General features: G+C 45.1%; 1 pseudogene; it reads right to left on the bottom strand.

The window, feature by feature from the left end:
* Positions 1-412: 412 nt before the first annotated feature.
* LOC126204505 (5S ribosomal RNA) lies at positions 413-530 on the bottom strand (annotated as a pseudogene).
* Between the last annotated feature and the right edge of the window lie 21438 nt (positions 531-21968).

Genomic DNA, 21968 nt, shown 5'->3' with positions numbered 1-21968 from the left:
CGGTTGTTCCGATGTGCTGTGGGTCCAGGCTTCGTATTGATGGACGATAATGCTCGACATTGTAGAGCACGTGCGGTTGATTACATGGAATCGGAAGATACTGCACGCATGGTGTGGCCTGCTCGCTCTCCGATAGACCATGTTTGGGCTCCACTAGGGAGTCAGACTGCATCACGTCAGCATCTACCAACCAATCCCCAAGAATTCTGGACGCCAGTTTATGATATAAGCACTCCGTCTTCGGGACCATCCGACCGTCGTGTCATCCTCAGGTGAGGATGCGGATAGGAGGGGCGCGTGGTCAGCACACCGCTCTCCCGATCGTTATGATGGTTTTCTGTGACCGGAGTCGCTACTATTCGGTCGAGTAGCTCCTCAATTGGCATCACGAGGCTGAGTGCACCCCGAAAAGTGGCAACAACACATGGCGTCCCGGATGGTCACCCATCCGAGTGCCGGCCACTCCCGACAGCGCTTAACTTCGGTGATCTGACGGGAACCGGTGTATCCACTGCGACAAGGCCGTTGCCTTTATAAGGTCAACAAAAAATTGTTTGTTTTACATTTTTTCTGGATACTTTGCACGTCGACTACAATTTATCGAAACGCCCGGCTTATGTATTGTATCCTAAAGGAGTTAAAATGTTATTAGAAATATTTTACTGAATTTGCAGTCTTTCCAGTTTTACATAATTTTTAGCAGCCATTTTAAGTACTTTTCAGGAACGTTAAGAACTATTGTTAGCCCTTATTTTATCACTACAGTAGCACTTCGAGCATATTTGTATAGGCCTGAAGAGTCCTTTATGCACAGACAGCGCGTCATTTATATTAATAAAAATGCTGAATAAATCGCAGTTTGGAGACCTCAGAACCCTTTCGATTACCTTATGACCCTTGTTCGTGTTCACTGTGGCGGTTAAAACTACATTTACGTCTCAGATGGGATATTACGTTCGTAAGTACGGTAACTTTGAATCTCTGGATCTCGGCAATAGATAATGATAAAGAAAAAACTTTCAAAGTTACCCGAGAACATTATCTTAATAAACATACAATAAATTTCCTTTAATTTACATCTATGGTCAAAAACTTTTTGTTAACAGATTACCGGTTTCGGTCTATAATGACAATCATCAGATCTGTTTTATAAAAACAAAGTCCTAATGTACTGCAGCCATAGTGGTATCGTCAAATGTGAAATGCACGAGTCATGTTGTCACTAGCGCTACTGTTCAAAACAGCAGTGCTACTGACAACTTGACTCGTGCATATGATGTTATTTATATGTATTTGACGATGCTGGTGCTGATTTTGCATTTAACATTTGACGATGCCTCTATGGCTGCAGTACATTAGGACTTTGTTTTCATAAAACAGATCTGATAACGGCCATTATAGATCGAAACCGGCAATTTGTTAACAAAAAGTTTGTGACCATAGACGTAAATTAAAGGAAACTTACTGTATACAGGTTGTTACAAAAACGTACGGCCAAACTTTCAGGAAACATTCCTCACACACAAATAAAGAAAAGATGTTATGTGGACATGTGTCCGGAAACGCTTAATTTCTATGTTAGAGCTCATTTTAGTTTCGTCAGTATGTACTCGATTCACCGCCAGTTGGCCCAATTGAAGGAAGGTAATGTTGACTTTGGTGCTTGTGTTGACATGCGACTCATTGCTCTACAGTACTAGCATTAAGCACATAAGCACATCAGTACGTAGCATCAGCAGGTTAGTGTTCATTACGAACGTGGTTTTTTAGTCAGTGCAATGTTTACAAATGCGGAGTTGGCAGATGCCCATTTGATGTATGGATTAGCACGGGGCAATAGCCGTGGCGCGGTACGTTTGTATCGAGACAGATTTCCAGAACGAAGGTGTCCCGACAGGAAGACGTTCGAAGCAATTGATCGGCGTCTTAGGGAGCACGGAACATTCCAGCCTATGACTCGCGACTGGGGAAGATCTAGAACGACGAGGACACCTGCAATGGACGAGGCAATTCTTCGTGCAGTTGACGATAACCCTAATGTCAGCGTCAGAGAAGTTGCTGCTGTACAAAGTAACGTTCACCACGTCACTGTATGGAGAGTGCTACGGGAGAACCAGTTGTTTCCGTACCATGTACAGCGTGTACAGGCACTATCAGCAGCTGATTGGCCTCCACGGGTACACTTCTACGAATGGTTCATCCAACAATGTGTCAATCCTCATTTCAGTGCAAATTTTCTCTTTACGGATGAGGCTTCATTCCAACGTGATCAAATTGTAAATTTTTCACAATCAACATGTGTGGGCGAACGAGAATCCGCACGCAATTGTGCAATCACGTCATCGACACATTTTCTGTGAACGTTTGGGCAGGCATTGTTGGTGATGTCTTGATTGGGCCCCATGTTCTTCCACCTACGCTCAATGGAGCACGTTATCATAATTTCATACGGGATACTCTACCTGTGCTGCTAGAACATGTGCCTTTACAAGTACGACACAACATGTGGTTCATGCACGATGGAGCTCCTGCACATTTCAGTCGAAGTGTTGGTACGCTACTCAACAACAGATTCGGTGACCGATGGATTGGTAGAGACGGGCCAATTCCATGGCCTCCACGCTCTCCTGACCTCAACCCTCTTGACTTTCATTAATGGGGGAATTTGAAAGCTCTTGTCTACGCAACCCCGGTACCAAATGTAGAGACTCTTCGTGCTCGTATTGTGGACGGCTGTGATACAACACACCATTCTCCAGGGCTGCATCAGGGATTCCATGCGACGGAGGGTGGATGCATGTATCCTCGCTAACGGAGGACATTTTGAACATTTCCTGTAACAAAGCGTTTGAAGTCACGCTGGTACGTTCTGTTGCTGTGTGTTTCCATTCCATGATTAATGTGATTTGAAGAGAAGTAATAAAATGAGCTCTAACATGGAAAGTAAGTGTTTCCGGACACATGTCCACATAACATCTTTTCTTTATTTGTGTGTGAGGAATGTTTCCTGAAAGTTTGGCCGTACCTTTTCGTAACACACTGTATATGGGTCACTGTTTTATTCGCGACAATGCCGCAGCTTGATAAAACATACGGTAAAAATTTCGACAGTTTGCCACGAATGTAAATTATACAAGTGACTATCCCCACAACTGGTACTTTTCGTACCCAAAAATCATGGTTTTTCGAGGTTTTCTCAGAAACCACCCCTGAACAAATCGTGTTTTTATAAGCTGCCTTATTTCTACACTGGACAACATCTAATGCAAAAGGAACAACCAACTTGCTCAAATTGCCTGCGCTGGAGGAAGAGTGTAACGTTTAAGTTTTGATCCTGTACTGCAGGATAGCTACAGCATGTCATTCTTCCGATAGATACACAGATGATCGCTAGGCCAAGGGCTGTCCTAAACACTTGCATCATTATCTCTGTGATCAATGGGACTCGAGATATGACCCCTGAAAAATCGCATTTCCGTGCGCGGTTTTTCGGAACATATTGGACCATGCACGACAGGTGCACGGACCGATGGTAAGGAAAGGAAAGACATACACTGGTATACACATAAATAAGCAAGCACAGTGATCTAACACTCGTAAACAGTTTCATTGTAATATCCCTCTCAATACATCCGCCAGCACCTAAGAAACAAACAACAGGATTGAAAGTATGCCTACGGGACAGATCTTCCTCTCCGTGGGTAAGTATAATTAACACAACAAAAATTAGCACATGAATTTGTGTAACTGCAGTCTTAGACATAAAAACTGACCGCCGGACGGCCGCCACAAAGACTGAATCCGAGTCGTTCACTTAAGGTGGCCAATAAAACTGACCGCCCCTGATAGCTCTAAGTCCGGCCATCTGCACAATCTGGCAACACTGTAGGAAGAGGAAGTGTCAGGAGGAAGTGTTGGCTACTTCCGAGATCATCTTGGGTTGTGTGAGTCCGTGGTCTAGTGATAATCGTCGTGCATTCTAAACGTATTGTCGCCTGTTTGCGTCCGAGCGCACTTTTTTTTTTTTTTTTTTTTTTTTTTTACCGCATTCCGGTCTAAAGTTATGAGTCTGATTGAACATCGAAGATAATTCGCTTAACATTCTACACGGCAGCAATAACAAGTACTTCCAGAAACAATTCCACACGACAGCTCGTGGCTGCGTAGCAATCATAACAGCTTACGCTCGAGCGTGTCCTCTCGCTGCAGCGGCTACCGGCCACCGGCCAGACGCCACCCGCCGCCTGAAATCCGGCGCCGCCCATGTGAACGCGGCGCTACGCTGTCAGTGTATGTATCAACTGTCATTTTCGAATTTGAAGTTCTAGTTATCATGTTGCAGTTAAGCATTGGATTTTGCATACTTGAAAATCATGAACTACAGTTAAGAGTTGTAAAATTGAGTCGCAAGTGGAAAAAGGGGTAACATCTGCAACACAACGTTTACTATTGGTATGACAGAGGGGTGAATGCCGAGGAGGCGGCTAGGAAGATTTGAACTGGGTTTGGAGCGAGTGCTTTTGGGAAAAATACGCCAGAAAAAGATATTCTTGTTTCAACAAAGATCGTTCTGACATGGATGATTTTCCACATTAAGGAAATATCGAATACTGATATACGTGATAGATTACCATTTTACCATCATGCAACATTTGCATTCAACAGGCAAAGTTCATAAGTCCGGTGTAGGAGTACTGCATGCACTAATTCGAAACGGCCGGCCGCGGTGGTCTCGCGGTTCTAGGCGCGCAGTCCAGAACCGTGCGACTGCTACGGTCGCAGGTTCGAATCCTGCCTCGGGCATGGACGTGTGTGATGTCCTTAAGTTAGTTAGGTTTAAGTAGTTCTAAGTTCTAGGGGACTGATGACCACAGCAGTTGAGTCCCATAGTGCTCAGAGCCAACTAATTCGAAACAACTAAAATCAACGGAGTGACTGTTATTGATCGTCATCAGGTCGCTCATTGAGCTTTCCTATGCAGTACTGTTACTGGTGAAGTGTTATGATGCCTTTATCGTTAACTTCCTAAGAAGAAATGAAAGTGGGAAGACATCGTTTTGTGGTTGAATTGTTGGCAAATGTCAGTCAGACGTGTGCCGTTGGTCTAAGCGTTTCGGTGTGTTGAATTTGTACCAATGATTTTTCTACAGGTTTCTTCTGTCCCATTAATATTTTCACGTCATCTTGGTGAATTTTGCTCATAGTATTTTCGAGTGTGTTCCAGAATTTTTCGACATTTTCGGTGTTTTTCAAATTTTTGATGTTGGTGTGGGCATTAGCATTGATGAGTGTATATTTTTTACTGGGGCTCTGGATGAGCATAGTCATAAGTCGATTGTTGATGGGCCGGCAGCGGTGGCCGAGCAGTTCTAGGCACTTCACTCCGGAACCGCGCGACTGCTACGGTCACAGATTCGAATCCTGCCTCGGGCATGGATGTGTTTGATGTTCTTAGTTAGGTTTAAGTAGTTCTAAGTTCTAGGGGACTGATGACCTCCGCTGTCAAGTCCCATAGTGCTCAGAGCCATTGAACCATTTGATTGTTGATGGGTGTGATTTCTTTGACAGAGTTGATGATAGATCTGTGTACGCCTTTCGCTACCTTTTGTTATATTTTACTCTTGTAGATCCATTGGTTTCCGTAATGCAAGGTTTCATTGTTTGTTAGTCGTGGTTCTTGAAGAGCAAGGATGAGAATTTTTTGTCGGTCGATTTCTTTTGTGAGATTATTTCGTCTTCGTGCATGGATCAATGTATCGATGATTAGTTTTCAAATGCATGATTTGTGCTTGTAGGGAAATTTACTCCCCAAAATCCGAAAATCCAGCTGCCGCCTGTCGACAGCCGGGTTGTGTACCACCTGGGGTAAAGTTGACTTTGCTTGCACAGTTCAAGTTTGCTTGTGTTTCATTGGTTTGACTAGGGTGATGCGAAGACCGGACAGGAGCATAGGGTGCCGAAGCCTTCGTAAAGAAATATTTTCAGCCGAGCTCATTAGGCTAACAGACGGTGACCAGAATAGCAGTGACTTACACTCAGACGTGTCTGGATTTTGGGTTCAACGGATTGAGTAGCCGTTCAGGATTGTGTTAGTATTTGGTTCACCCCAAGTATTTGATTTTCTCGGTACCACAGACAGTTGCAGCCTGTTACGCCATCATAGGAAGTTATGTGCGCAGCATTGTTGCAATACAGACGTTCCAATTATCCAATTTCTGTAATTTCATTTCGATACCAGATCGTTCTAACCGCATTCAGCCATTCAGTCTTAATATGGATATCCGACTACGACTCTCATCATTTGATACACTGGGTAAACCAATTTCTTAATCGGACTGTTGAATTTAGATTAGTTATCTATGACAGGGCCTGAATTCTTAAACACTTTGGAAAATAATAATTAAAATGTGCTTATTACAAATACGTTATTTAAATATAAATATATGAACTAACGAGATAACGTTTATTTACAGGATCAGAGCCCCATCCATCATAGCAGAGCAGTGCGAGATTGGTTTCAGGGCCAAGAGAGGATAAAGCTGTTGCTGTTTGTTCGACGATCATCGAACATCAACCAGATAGAGAATATGTAGGCAGATGTAACAAGGTCGTTGCCATGTGGCCCTACAAATGCAAGCGACCTTTGGACGACTATAGAAAACGTATGGTGGGAAGTAAACCATCACGCTACACTGTCGACGACTTAAGGAAAACAATGCACCTACGCCTCCGAGAAATCTTGCGTAATGATCGTGGGTGGGTTGGTTACTAAAAGCGTACTCGTCCACAAAACCCATGTGGACAGTTATCTGATAGTCGGTCAAGTTTTGCTTTGTCGCAGCTCTTTAGCATACAAGCCCACTTACTTTCAGTCTTCTCCTTACAATTCTTGCAATGCAAGGTAATTGAAAAATCTCATCCACTCGACGCCAACTGAGGAATTGACTGTTGCATGTGTTGCTCAACACACAGTAGTTGTGCGTGTTCACGTAGAATCAGAATCAATACTATTAACATTAGAGAGTCAACCATCAATAAATATTGCATCAAATATGACTGTAAAGTATTTTAATGCGATGGGAAGTTACACTCTGAATTTTTACCCAACCCACGACTTGCATATTACGTTAAGTAAGATGTATTAACACCATAGTATCGTTAGCAGAGACTGTGCGCTCTTGTTGTCGAGGCTCGCGACAAGTGCAGCGATTAGTAGTGCCCAATGCCGCCGCGAACTGTTTATGTTGGCTGAGCGTGGACACTGCAGCAGACGCTTCGCCATAAACAGTAGGAAATCACCTTGGCTCTGACTGCAGCGAGCGGATATCACTGCCTGCGTGTTCTTATAGTAACCAACGTGAGACTCTACTCACAGGTGCCATGGAGCAATTGCAACGGATATCATGTCATGTCATTAGTCATCAGGATATTAACCAGTGATGAACTGTCCAATCTATTTGAATCCCAAGAAAATAGGATCATTCTCACAAAGGAATGTGAGGCGATATCAAAATTTATCCAACATACAAAAATTAACTGCAGGGCTTTCATGTATGCAGTAGTAGCACACAAGGAAATATTATGTCTTGGAAGCGTATATTTCATTTCCTCTTCTCATATGAACGCCCTTGTTTTAGTATGAAGTGAGAAAATAAACACGAAAAACTAAAGTTCCTGAGAAGCATATCAGTCATTTCCTCTTCTCATATCATAACTTTTGTTTTAGTATGAAGTAAAAAAATAAACAGTTTAGGGTTGTGAAGCATAATATGACACCAGATTCTTATCGTAGGCGCTATCTGAAACGCAAAAAGCAGGGAGCTGTCCATTCTTTTGTCCAACAGTCTGTCTCCTTTTATGCATTACTCCCGCTAGGAGATTCTTATTTAAGGACTTGTGGGCATCAAGTTCTTCAGCAGAACAAGTCTTATGTTATTGTGCTAATTACGGTATGGAAAAAATGCAACAAAGACGATTTCCCCTAGGGCAGTGGGGATATTTGCACATGTCTGTATTCAGCGATGACTGCCAGCTGCCACAACACTTCACAGAATCCATGCGGCAGGCAACACTACTGTGCGTGGACTTCAGACTACAGATTGCCGCCTGCAATGGCGTGCGTTCCTTGTAGAACATAACTTATAACAGTCAAAAGGGTGACGGAAAAATACATAATAAATATTCATTCTGAAATATATTCACAATTTAAGTTGTTATGCACTGGATACATATGAGGTCTGTTAGGAAGCCATAAATGAAAAAAATTTCTGAGCCGGAGGGGTTTTGCCAAATTTGAACAGTTCTGATTTTAGAACCAACGTTAAAGAATATTCCAGCAATAAAAAATAGTGAAAGAATAGTATTCTGCTTCTAATCAAAAAAACTGCCCACCTCTTCATAACCCACATAAAGCAATAGATAAAAAAAAATTGAACCCATTCCTTAAATTTGTTATTCTTCTTCAGCTTAAAATGTTGGGTTGTTGGGGAAGTAGACCAGACAGCGAGGTCATCGGTCTCATTGGATTAGGGAAGAAAGTCGGACGTGCCCTTTCAAAGGAACCATAACGGCATTTGCCTGGAGCGATTTGGGGAAATAACGGAGAACCCAAATCAAGATGGCCGGACGCAGGATTGAACCGTCGTCCTCCCGAGTCCAGTCTGTTAGCCACTGCGCCACCTCACTCGGTCTTAAAATGTTCTTCAGCAGTATAAAACATGTACTCTTCTAAGTTCTGTTTGTTACGACGTAAAACACAAGCTGTCCCAGACGCCACGAATAACTGTATTCTTTGCGGACAGGTAACATTTGCAGTCGGGTTGTAAAGCTTCAGTTATCGGTATATGACTTTCTGCGGTTCTGTTGATAGTGCTAATTTCTTTCAGGTCCAGTTCCAAATTCTTATTCTATTTTCATATAAGAAAATGTGTGCTACAGTTTCTGTAAGCCGACATTTGTCGCAGTATGGAGATGGTCTCAGTTTTGTTTCCACACATACCAAGACGCTACAGCTGGTATTTTACGTGCATTGACCTGCGGTATCGGTAAGACTGCTGCGACAAGATAAAGTTTGCTAAGTATGTATGTCTTTATAAACTGAACTTTTTGCAGTCGGTCTAACGATCGCATGTCATGGTCCTTCAACAAGGTTCTGACGACATTTTGCTCTCAGTTGTTCGTGGCCATGCACTTGGAATTTACCCTTAACCACAATCCGAGTTGGAGTCTCTCTTTAGTTAGATCTCACCAGTGCACACCTGTTGTTCTATTGTAAGAACTGAGATGCAGTATGTTGGATTTAAATTTTGTAAATTCGTGGTAAGAACCTATGAGACCAAGCTTCTTAGGTCATTGGTCCCTAAGCTTACAAACTACTTAATCTAACTTAAACTAAGTTACGCTATGGACAGCACACACACCCATGCCGGAGGGCACTGTCTGAACACAGCAGCCAACCTCTCTGCAGCACCTATCTACCCACGCTCCTCGTCACCCCCCCCCCCCACCCCCCAGGGAGTCCACAACGTAGCGAGCACGGGACCCCGAGCTAATGTGGCCTTCCTTCCTTTCCGGGCTGCATACCTTCCCTTTCCGCATCCTTCCCCATCTTCGCCCCCCCCCCTTCCTCCGCCTCTTTCCTTCCCTTTCTCCCCCTCTGGGAGTATGTTTTGTGCCTATGTCCGGAGACGGACGCTCGAAACTGTAACAAATTCTTTGCTTTCTCTGCTTGCAAGTCTTCATCCTTCTTTTGTCCTTTTCCTTACCTCTTCTCTTTGCCCTTTTGTCCGCTGCGGCGTTTGAGATCTTTCCTTTCCCTTTCTCTTTTTTCCTCCCTGTGCGTGTCTGAAGGCTGACCCACGCATTTCCATGCATAGCCGGTGACGGGGTAACGCGTAATTCCCCGCCCCGGGTAGACAGGTAGGACACGTACGTACCCCCGGTAACGGCCAGCCCCAGGGAGGGGTACCTGATACCTTCCGAAAGTGCCGATTGGTCCCTCCGTCCATTTGTCAGGAGGTGTGACAGGTGTGAACAATCACCTAAGGCGGTAGTACCCTCAGAGAGGGCCCCCACAAGGAAGGAGCGCGCCATCGGAGACGCCGGTAATCATGGGGGATTCTTCCGCAATGGTTTCCTCATCTTCCACTATGTCAGCTCACAAGCGTAAGTTCAATGAGTCTCAGCCACAGACAGTCCTTCCATCGTTGCCACAGTTCCTTGTTGTTTCTCGGTCTGACGAAGGTCACAACTTCTCCACGGTCAACCCTTTCATTATTCAGAAAGGTGTCGACGGAATTGCAGGTCCTGTAAAGTCTTGTTCCAGATTACGAAATGGCACCTTGTTGTTAGAAATAGTCAGTGCCCTCCAGGCACAAAAATTGCTGCGTACTTCACTGCTACACACCTCCCCTATCCGGGTGGAACCGCACCGTACTTTAAATTTATCACGTGGGGTCGTTTATACACGCTCCCTCGACGGAGTGTCCGACGAGGAAATTCAACACTACCTGTCTGACCAGGGCGTAATGGCTGTTCATAGAGTCATGAAAAGGGTTGACACGAACATCATTCCAACCCGTACTGTCTTCTTGACATTTGACAAAGTGCAACTCCCATCGAAAATCAAAGCAGGCTATGAGATAATTTCCGTTCGCCCTTACATCCCAAACCCTACACAATGCTATCGGTGTCAGCGGTTCAATCACACCAGCCAGTCCTGTTCCAATCCGGCCAAATGTGTTACGTGTGGCAAGGATACCCATGAGGATGCTTGTCCACCTCCATCCCCTCGTTGCATCAACTGTATGGGTGACCACGCTGCTTCCTCTCGAGATTGCCCCATTTTTAAAGACGAAAAGCTCATTCAGGAAATCAGAGTGAAGGAAAAGGTGTCTACCTTTGCTGCTCGAAAATTATTCGCAAGTCGACAGCCCACCATGCCCCAGACAGGAAAATACAGCACTGTCGGCCAAAGGAGGCGGCCACGCAGACTTGTGACCTTACCTTTAGTGCCACGGTCGTCAGATCGGCCAGCGCAAAGATCGCCCGTTCAACCTCCCCACTTTCGCCTGCCCACTCTATGGCTCACCCTTCATCGGGTTCTGCTAAATCTCGAGCCCAAAAGTCAGACACCAAGACTTCGAAAAAAGAGCATACTCATGAAGATTTTTTACGTGCCCCAACTTCGCAACCATCGGTTCCCCATCTAAACATCATGTTTCCAAGAAGGCTAGTAAGAAACCCAGTTCATCTCCTTCTCCGCCAAGGCGTGTCTCATCTACAGCACCACCTGGCGGTAATCGCCCTCGGCCGTCTTCTGTGTCGCCGAGGCGCACTGCTGGCGGCCGATCAACCGGCCGATCGCTGGTGGCAGGAGCTGCTCCTGAACAACCTATGGATCAGGATCTTCTGCCTTCGGCTGAATGCCATTCCATGCTGTCGGTCCCAAGCTCTGAGCAGTCGCTGAGTTGACGGCAACCTTGGTCACATTCCTCCATTTTCTGTTCACCCTGTGTCCATTATCCACTGGAATATCCACGGCCTTCGAGCCAATCGGGATGAATTGTCGATCGTCTTAAGATCCTCCTCGCCGGTCATCTTCTGTCTTCAGGATACAAAGCTGCATCCCATGACCGGTTTGTTCTCCCCCATTTTCAGTCCGCCCGATTTGATCTCCCCTCTGTTCAAGGCACTCCAGCACGTGGAGGACTCATGATTCTTCTCCATGATACTCTCCATTATCACCCAATCCCCTTAAACACTTCCTTCCAAGCTGTCGCTGTCCGTCTTTCCCTTTCTGGATATACCTTTTCTTTTTGTACTGTATACATTCCATTGTCCACACCAATGGCACGAGCTGATCTCCTTCATCTTCTTATCTTCTTGATCAGCTTCCACCCCCCTATTTGCTGGTTGGGGACTTCAATGCCCACCACCCGCTTTGGGGATCTCCACATCCTTGTCCGTGTGGCTCACTATTGCTAGACGTCTTCCCCCAAGCGGATCTAGTTTGCCTCAACACTGGGGCCCTACATTTTTGTCTGCCTCCACGACAAATTTCTCTCATTTGGACCTTTCGGTCGGTACTGTTCCGCTAGCTCGGCGCTTCGGATGGTTCGCCCTTGATGATACACACTCGAGTGACCACTTTCCATGTGTCCTTAGACTGCAGCCTCAACAGCCATATATGCGCCCGCGACGCTGGAAGTTTGGCGAAGCCGATTGGACACTTTTTTCGTCTCTAGCGACATTCGATGACCGTCACTTTCCTAGCGTCGACGATGAGGTCACACATATTACAGACGATATTCTTACAGCTGCGGAACGTTCAATACCACGCACCTCCGCATTGCCCCGGCGCCCCCCAGTTCCTTGGTGGAACGCGGCATGCCGTGACGCAATACGTGAGCGGCGACGTGCTCTTCGCGTTTTCCGCCACCATCCTACTTTGGACAACTGTATCCGCTATAAGCAGTTCCGAGCGCGATGCCGTCGCGTCATCCGCGATAGCAAGAAAAAAAGCTGGAAATTATTTACTAGCTCCCTCCTCGGAAGTCTGGAGTCGGATTCGACGGTTCTCAGACGCGCCTAGTTTCTCCCCGGTCTCTGGGCTCACTGTCGCGCATGATACATTAGTGGACCCCATCGCAATTTCTAACTCGTTGGGTCAGCACTTTGCTGAGATTTCGAGCTCTTCAAATTACCCGCCAGCGTTTCTCCCGAAGAAACGTGCAGCGGAAGTGCGACCTCTTGCTTTCTCCTCTCAAAATCGCGAAAGCTACAATACTGTTTTCTCCATGCGGGAACTCCAACATGCACTCTCTTCCTCTCGCTCCTCCGCCCCAGGACCGGATGGTATCCACGTCCAAATGTTGCTGCATTTATCAACCCATAGTCTGCGTTACCTCCTTCGCCTTCATAATCGAATTTGGACCGACAGTACTTTTCCCAGACGATGGCGGGAAGCTATCGTCGTTCCTGTTCCGAAACCTGGAAAGGACAAACATCTCCCCTCTAGCTATCGCCCCATTTCTCTCACGAGTAGTGTCTGTAAGGTTTTGGAGCGTATGGTGAATTACCGTTTAGCGTGGTGGCTGGACTCCCGCAGTCTTTTAACACCTGCCCAATGCGGATTCCGACAGCATCGTTCTGCAGTTGACCATCTTGTTGCTCTCTCCACTTATATCATGAACAATTTTCTCCGGAAACGCCAAACAGTAGCAATATTTTTTGATCTGGAGAGTGCATACGATACCTGTTGGAGGACAGGCATCCTCCGCATACTGTTCTCTTGGGGCTTTCGAGGTCGGCTGCCCCTTTTTCTTCGCAAATTTATGGCAGAGCGCACATTTAGGGTGCGGGTGAACACTACTCTCTCCCGTACTTTCTCCCAAGAAAACGGGGTACCCCAGGGCTCCGTGCTGAGTGTTGTACTGTTTGCCATTGCCATAAATCCGATTATGGATTGTCTCCTTCCTGATGACTCGGGCTCCCTCTTTGTGGACGATTTTGCGACCGACTACAGCTCTCAACGGACCAGCCTTCTTGAACGACGTGTTCAAGGATGTCTCGATCGCCTCCACTCTTGGAGCATCGAAACCGGCTTCCGTTTTTCTCCCAGTAAGACCGTTTGTGTTAATTTTTGGCGACGTAGGGAGTTTCTTCCACCCTCCTTACACCTAGGACCTGTCAACCTTCCGTTTTCGGACGTCGCTAAATTCTTGGGTCTTATGTTTGACAGAAAACTGTGCTGGTCCTCTCACGTTTCCTATCTTTCGGCTCGCTGTCTGCGATCCCTCAACACCCTCCGTGTGCTGAATGGTACCTCCTGGGGAGCGGACCGAGTGGTCCTTCTCCGCCTCTATCGCGCCTTAGTGCGCTCGAAATTGGACTATGGAAGCATAGTTTACTCCTCTGCTCGGCCGTCTATTCTTCGGCGTCTCGACTCTATCCACCACCGTGGATTACGTTTAGTGTCTGGAGCTTTTTACAACAGCCCTGTGGAAAGCCTCTATGCTGAGACTGCTGAACCTCCGCTGTCCAATCGGCGAGCTGTCCTTCTGAGTCGTTATGCTAGCCATCGGTCTTCCATGCCTGCTAATCGGGCCCATGACATTTTTTTCGACGCCTCCTTGGATGTAGGGTATGCAGGCCGCCCTTCCTCCCTACTACCACCGAGAGTCAGCTTCCGTCAACTGCTCCATTCTCTTTCCTTCCGCTTTCCTAAAACCTTCTTGACAACTTGGGGCACAGCACCGCCTTGGCTCCGTCCCCGGATCTGCCTGCTCCGTGACCTTTGTCAATTCCCCAAGGATGGTACCCCTTCACTTGTTCATCGTCGGGCATTTGCTGCTCTATGTGCACAAATGAAGGAAGCCACATTTATTTACACTGATGGCTCGAAAACATCGTTAGGTGTAGGGAGTGCCTATATTGTTGGCGACACCCCAAATCGATTTCGGCTTCCCGACCAGTGTTCGGTTTATACTGCGGAGCTTTACGCTGTTCTCCAGGCTGTCCACTACATCCGCCGCCATCAGCGGATACAGTATGTTATCTGTTCAGATTCTCTCAGCTCTCTCCTCAGTCTCCAAGCTCTTTACCTTGTGCACCCTCTGGTCCACCGGATTCAGGACTGTCTGCGCTTGCTCCACCTGGGGGGCGTCTCTGTGGCGTTCCTCTGGCTCCCAGGACACGTTGGTATCTGTGGCAATGAGGCGGCCGATATAGCGGTCAAGGCTGCAGTCTCTCTTCTTCGGCCAGCTATTCGATCGATTCCCTTCGCCGATCTACGGAGCGTTTTATGTCGTCGTTTTTTTATGGCACGCACATTGGTCGACACTTCCCCATAATAAATTGCGGGACGGGAAAACTCTTCTCTGTGCTTGGACCTCTTCCTCCCGAACGCGTCGTCGGGAGGAGGTAATTTTAACTACGGATAGGGCGCTGTCTTTTTAGCCATCGACAACTTTTAAGCGGCGATACTCCCCCACTCTGTCCCCACTGCTCTCAGCTGTGGACGGTAAGACACCTTTTAATTGAGTGCCCCTATTTTACTCCGTTACGCGCCCGTCTACAGCTGTCGCCTGATATATCGTCCATTTTAACAGATGACACGCGCTCGGCCGATCGCGTTCTCGAGGTAATTAGTGCCAGTGAGATGACGTCAGTCATTTGAAGCTCTTTTTGGGGACAACCAATCCCTTTCTGTAGTGGATTTTTAAGCTTTCCTTCTGCTTTTAGTTTCTCCAATTTTTTGAGTTTCGTTCCCATTGCTGCTGCCTTCCATTTTCGTTTTTTACCGTTTCCTAAGTCACAGACCGGGCACTAATGACCATAGCAGTTTTGCGCCTTAAAAGCAAAACAAACAAAAAAAAGCTCCTCGTCAGACGCGAATTCCCATCTTTTTTGCATCTTTGCCGCATACCACATACGCGGTACCCCTCGCCCCCTGCCCCCCATCCACCGCCCCCCCCCCTCCGCGGCCATTATTCCACTCGCTCGCGGGCACACTGTATCCCCGCGAGGATTCGGACGATGACGTAGCACTGAAAACTTTCGATGACCCGTCGAGACACAAATAATTATACAGAATGGTTCAGGAGGAATAGTAAATATTGTAGGAGGTGGTAGTATAGACAAACTGCAGAAAAAAATGCCTATAACACCCTGTATAGCCGGCTCGATGTGGCCGAGCGGTTCTAGGCACTTCAGTCTGGAACCGCACGACCGCTACGGTCGCAGGTTCGAATGCTGCCTCGGGCATGGATGTGTGTGATGTCCTTAGGTTAGTTAGGTTTAAGTAGTTCTGTTCTAGGGGTCTGACGACCTCAGATGTTAAGTCCCATAGTGCTCAGAACCCTGTATATGGATATATGTGTGGTGTCTGTTCTTTCGGAAATGTCCGAAAGAAAAGACACTACGAATGCGGGTTCGAACGTGGTCAGGCAGAAATTTTCATCTGACGCCATTGTTCTATTTTAATGCCCATGACAGCCTGGACATCTGTCCTTCAATCTTTAATTGATTAACAAGGCTGTTTACTTCGATTCGTAGTGTCTGTTCTTTCGGAAATGTCCGAAAGGACACACACACACACACACACACACACACACACACACACACACACACACACACACACACACACACACATTTTTATCTTAAGTGCTATCCGGAAAATGTTTGGCAACTCAGTGATAGTGCCGGACTGGAGCTGCATCAACCTACTCATTTTACTATATATAGTTGTAATTTTCTTAACAATTCCTGTTTAGTAAGTGACAGCGACAGTGTCTCTCATCGTTTACTTTGTCGGAAACCTGATTCTTTCTGCCTTAGCCTATACTATTGCAATGAGTGGTTGCTCACATTCTTGATACTTCACTGGACGTGCTACTGCAACTGTAGCCAAAGATTCAAATCCTGCTGGAAATGTACTTTCAAGTCAGATGGTTTTGCTCCTCCCCTACTGTCATTGAAAAAGATCACAACGAAATTAAGTATAGGTATCGTATGAAACGCTTGAGTTCATACTGTGGTGCTGTGAAGATGAAAAAAGTAGTTTTTCACAATTATCAGATGACAGCTGGAATTTGTCAGATTCCACTAATTATGATTGCATTACTAACTGTTGGTTCACAGGCGCTTTTCTGCCGCTTATTTTAACTGTTATTTGAATGTTAGAGCTGGAAGACTAGAAACATCAAATTTTCGCCATATGGAATGTTCGAATTCACCTTAAGTCTTCACGTTTCGAGCAAAGGCAGAATATCCGTCAGGAAAGCTGACAACAATAAGCCAGGCCATGCCTGTCTTCTGGCGGATGTGCCAATGACAGTGATCTCAATAACAATATTGTACAGCAAAGATACATTACCAACCCAACCACTGGAGGAGCTCCAAAATTGTGAATCGCGTCTGGTGAATACGCCTTCAACGTTTCGGTCCGATTAAGACAGTAAAACACAAATAATTGTCGCAGTTATTAATTTATGACATTTAGTTTGCATTCAGTGCATCAATGTATTACAAGTAATTGAACTCTAGCCCCTAAACCTAGTTACAGAATTGCGAATAAGATTCATTGACATATAATGAGGATCTAGCGGCCCTTGCCACACGCAACTTTGAGACGAAGCTATGGTCACTTCCGAGGTCACTCACAGAATACATCAGCTAGTATCCTTCCTGGCAGTATAACTGAAACTTGGCAGCAGCGCAGAATATGTTTGGCAACTCTGTGACCGACGAGTTACTTCCTTGATGGGACAGAACTATCCCGCTAAATTCACTTGATATTATCGTGTCATTTAAATTGAATACTGTTAGTGATTTTCTCTTGAGATGTGACATAAGGATATCAGTTAATGCTTTTGAGTCAACGAAAGTGGTTCCACACGGGAAATACAACTACCCTCGTCTCTTATGTTGCGATTTATTTGCCATAGTGGCTACTGAGCCAATAAGTATGTCAATCACCAGCACCTGTTCGCTAGCTCCTTGGTAACGTGCTTGCTTGTCAGGAGCACGCTGCCTTTGTTCGCCTTTCGAGACTCGCTGAGAGCAAGATTTTTAATTCTTTTGTAGCAGAACTACAAGCAGGCAGATACAAATTCAATGGGGAATCGTAAGACAACGCTCTAGCAAAATTCGTCTTGCTACTTTTAGTAGCCCTTAGCGTCAAAGCGAGTTGTTGTGAATACATAATCTTATCTATGAACTGCCACATTTTCATAATACGTGCGAAGCAAATCACCAACTTGTTGGGAAGATGGAAAAAGCACTAGCCTTTCTGGATGCTCTCTATATCTTCCTGGATGTCGAGGGGGTTCTTGTAATACGACCTTCGAGTAAATGGTTAGAGATGAAGAACCCAGTGGTGAATGAACTCGTAGATGAGCTGAATGTGGGAGACTACTCTTGAAAAGAATAAGTAGACGATTTATTCACAGTAAGACTTAGGAAATTTGCTAGTACTGTTAAACCTATGTGCACTGAACATTGTGAAAAAGTATTTAAAGACGAGCCCCACGAAAACTGGTGTAGTATTATTTATGGGGAAGCATGTCCAGCACACATACTGAAAAATTATGTTTCTCGATGAGACTTTAGAGAGGGTTGTAGTGTATCTAGAGGTATCCCTGGATGGAAAACTATTATGAACACCTCACATAAAGAATATGTTCCACCGCGAAAGATAATCTATAAGCACTAGAAGCTGCTGTAGGGTAAACTGGAGTCTAAATCCAGCACGTACTGGATATACACCCCTTCAGAAAGACCAATGATAATGTATTGGCCTATAATACGAACAACGTCAAACAGAAGGTGGCTGCTAGGGAGTCTGGCAAAATGCAGAGACTGGCCTGCTTTCACAAACAGATGGAATTAGCAGAACATCCACTCTTGGAATGGACATTACACTAGACATGCCCGCCTTACACCTGTGGCTTAAAATGGAGGCAGCGGCAGGGACACAAAGGCTAAAAATTGGAAATAACTCGATATAGTTAGAATATACGGAATCCCAAATCAGTATGGCGATGGCTGGGGAAATGCCGACTAACTATACAATAACTTCTAGCTGTTTCAATAAACCTTCCAATGTAACAGTTGGAAGCAGGGAGCAGTGGAAAAACGAACCACAACACCGTGCAGGAGACATAATATAGTGGTTTACTGACAGGTCGAAAACAGATGAAAGTACCGGGTCTGGTGTGGTGCCTAGAATCTCTTTAGGGAAGATGGCCTTTAGGGAAGATGGCCACAGTATTACACTTTTTTTTTCCACCAGCATGTGCACGGAGGAGAATGAGAGTAGAACCTACAAAAATCGTAGCATCTACTTTTATTCAGACAGCCAAGCAGCTCTGAAATCTCTATCAGCCCCTGCAACTAGATCGAAGGTCGTTGCAGAATGCCATAAAGAATTTTCTTTCGGACATGTCCGAAAGGACAGACACCACACATTTATCCATATACAGAGTGTTTCAGGGGGAATAGTAGATATTTTAGCAGTTGGTGTTACAGACGAAAAAAATTCCATATAAAAGCGTCCACTTTTTATTGAGTACAGAGATACAGCTGTTAGTACGTAAACCCAAAGAAACTCAAAGCAAAGGCAAATGAGGACATTCAAAATTGATTTTCAAAAATTCACCCACCAACTTCAATGCACATTTGGCTTCTCTTGATAACACCACGCAAAGCTCTACTGAGTCGTCTTTGCGTTCTTTTATGAGGGCTGCACTGTTCGTAATCCGAACGATCAGATCGGCTCTTGGGTTAACTTTTTCATTGTAGACTTCGCCTTTAACCATCCCCGCAGGCAAAAATCCAGAGAGATAAGGTCCGGGGACCTTGAAGGCCAAGAAAAGTGCCCATATCTAACGATCCACCTTCCGGGAAATGTTAGGTATGGATAATGTGTCACCTGACGACTAAAATGTGCAGGAGTCCCGTAATGCTGGAAGAACATAAGCATTCTTGTAGCCAAATGAGCCTGCTTCTCGGTTCTTACAATAGTGCAATAGGTGCGCACTGGTTAGATCTAACTAAAGAGAGACTCCAACTCGGATTGTGGTTAAGGGTAAATCCCAAGCGCGTGGCCACGAACAACTGAGAGCGGAAACGTAATGTCGTCAGAACCTTGCTGAAGGACCATGACGTGCGATCGTTAGACGGACTGCAAAAAGTTCAGTTTATAAAGATATACATACTTAGCAAAATATATCATGTCGCAGCAGTCTTACCGAAACCGCAGCTCACCGCACATAAAATACTAGCCGTAGCGTCTTGGTATGTGTAGAAACAAAATATCTTCAAAGTATCCTTCCACATGGCGACTTGGCAGGGGCAAAATGGAGGACTTGAAATTAAAGACGTGATTTTAAACTAGTACATGCCACTAAGACAGGCATCACGACACTTCTGTTCCTCTCGTTACATCCTGGGGATACGAGCGCTCCTGTTAATGTAGCATGCCAGCCTAGATTACATCCGAAAGTACTATGGCGATTGGCGCTGTATAAGGCTTCCACCAGCATAACTAGAACCGTCTATGACTATATTACCAGACATCATCACAAACCAGTTCCGTTAAATTAACCTACAAAAAACTGGAGGAACGTCTGGAAACATATCAACAATAAAATTCTACCAACTAGAGTCAGTGCCGTATGGTGCGACGTTGTAAACGAAGCCATGCCCTCAGCGGAACGATTATGGAAAATCAAATTGAGACCATCTCCATACTGCGACAAATGTCGGCTTATAGAAACTGTAGCGCACATTTTCTTGTGTGAAAATAGAATCAGAAATTGGAACTGGACTAGAAAGAAATTAGCACTATCAACAGAACCGCAGAAATTCATATACCGATAGCTGAAGCTTTACAACCCGACTGCAAATGTTACCGGTCCGCAAAAAATAACAGTTATTCGTGGCTTCTGGGACAGCTTGTGTTTTACGTCGTAACAAACAAAACTTAGAACTTAGAAGAGTACATGTTTTATACTGCAGAAGAACATTTTAAGCTGAAGAAGAATAACAAATATAAGGAATGGTTCCAATTTTTTTTATCTATTGCTTTATGTGGGCTACGAAGAGGTGGACAGTGTTTTTTATTAGAAGCAGAATACTATTCTTTCACTATTTTTTATTCCTGGAATATTCTTTACGTTGGTTCTAACATCAGAACTGTTCTAATTTGGCAAAACCCCTCCGGCTCCGAAATTTTTTTCATTTGTTGAGAAATATATAGGTTCCTAACAGACCTCATATGCATCCAGTGCATAATAACTTAAATTGGGAATATATTTTTGAATGAATGTTTATTATGTATTTTTCCGTCATCCTTTTCACTGTTATAAGTTACGTTCTACAAGGAACGCACGCCATTGAAGGCGGCAATCTGTAATTTATTTTACCTTAATTACTACTTCAATTTTGTTCTACAATTTGAAGGAATATATGAGCGCAAACATGGAATACATGGGAATAATGTAGCTGCCCTCTTTGCCTCCGCCTACCTGGTGCTGAAAGTTTTCTCAAACTTTTTAAAACAAATAATAGTGCAGTGATCAGCACGTCTGTCTAGTAAGTAGGAGGTCCCGGTTCGAAGCCCAGTCGGTCACAAATTTTCTTCTGCCGTTGTTGCTGTATTTCAACGCGCTGTGACAGTGTGAACGTCGGTTCTTCGATACTTAAGATGCAATTGTTTTTTGAGGCAATAGAAGTGATTTGCGAACATTTGTCTTGCCATCAATGTAACGGTACTTCAACGGCATCCAACCCTTAGTCATTGCTTTGTGCCGGCGCTAACCCATGTCATAATATGCGAATTAGATGGTAGTTCATATTTAGCCAAATAACAAATGGTCAGTATACAAGTATGCCGACCGGGGTGGTCGAGTGGTTCTAGGCGTCACATTCTGGAACCGCGCGACCGCTACGGTCGCAGGTTCGAATCCTGTCTCGGACATGGATGTGTCTGATGTCCTTAGGTTAGTTAGGTTTGAGTAGTTCTAAGTTCTAGCGGACAGATGACCTCAGAAGTTAAGTCCCATAGTGCTCAGAGCCATATGAACCATTTTTTAAGTATACAAGTATTTACGAACAGTAGAAGCAAGATAGCAGCGAACTGATCACTTAACAAAGTGCAACATAGAGTACCTGTGTAATGAGTCAATCCACCTGCATAGCTGAGGGTAATATTTGTTAAGCAGTTCATTGCAGAATTAATGTAATACCCGCACGATGATCTCTGTAGTCATACTGTATCATTAGCAGCCCGCGAATGGAATACTATGTTCGTTAAATCGGATTACTCAAGCTGAGGCCAAATAAAGAGAAGCGACGACGCCACAACACTATCTTTACTTAAGTAGGTAGTCAGCGCTAAATTATGTGGGCCACCATTAACGTTACTGTAAGCAGTTTGACAGCATAACACCACAACAACTACGGAC

This window comes from Schistocerca nitens, chromosome 9 (genome assembly GCF_023898315.1).
Source record: "Schistocerca nitens isolate TAMUIC-IGC-003100 chromosome 9, iqSchNite1.1, whole genome shotgun sequence".
Lineage (NCBI taxonomy): Eukaryota > Metazoa > Arthropoda > Insecta > Orthoptera > Acrididae > Schistocerca > Schistocerca nitens.
Note: the sequence above shows the minus strand (reverse complement) of the source record. Positions and strands in the feature narration are given on the sequence as shown.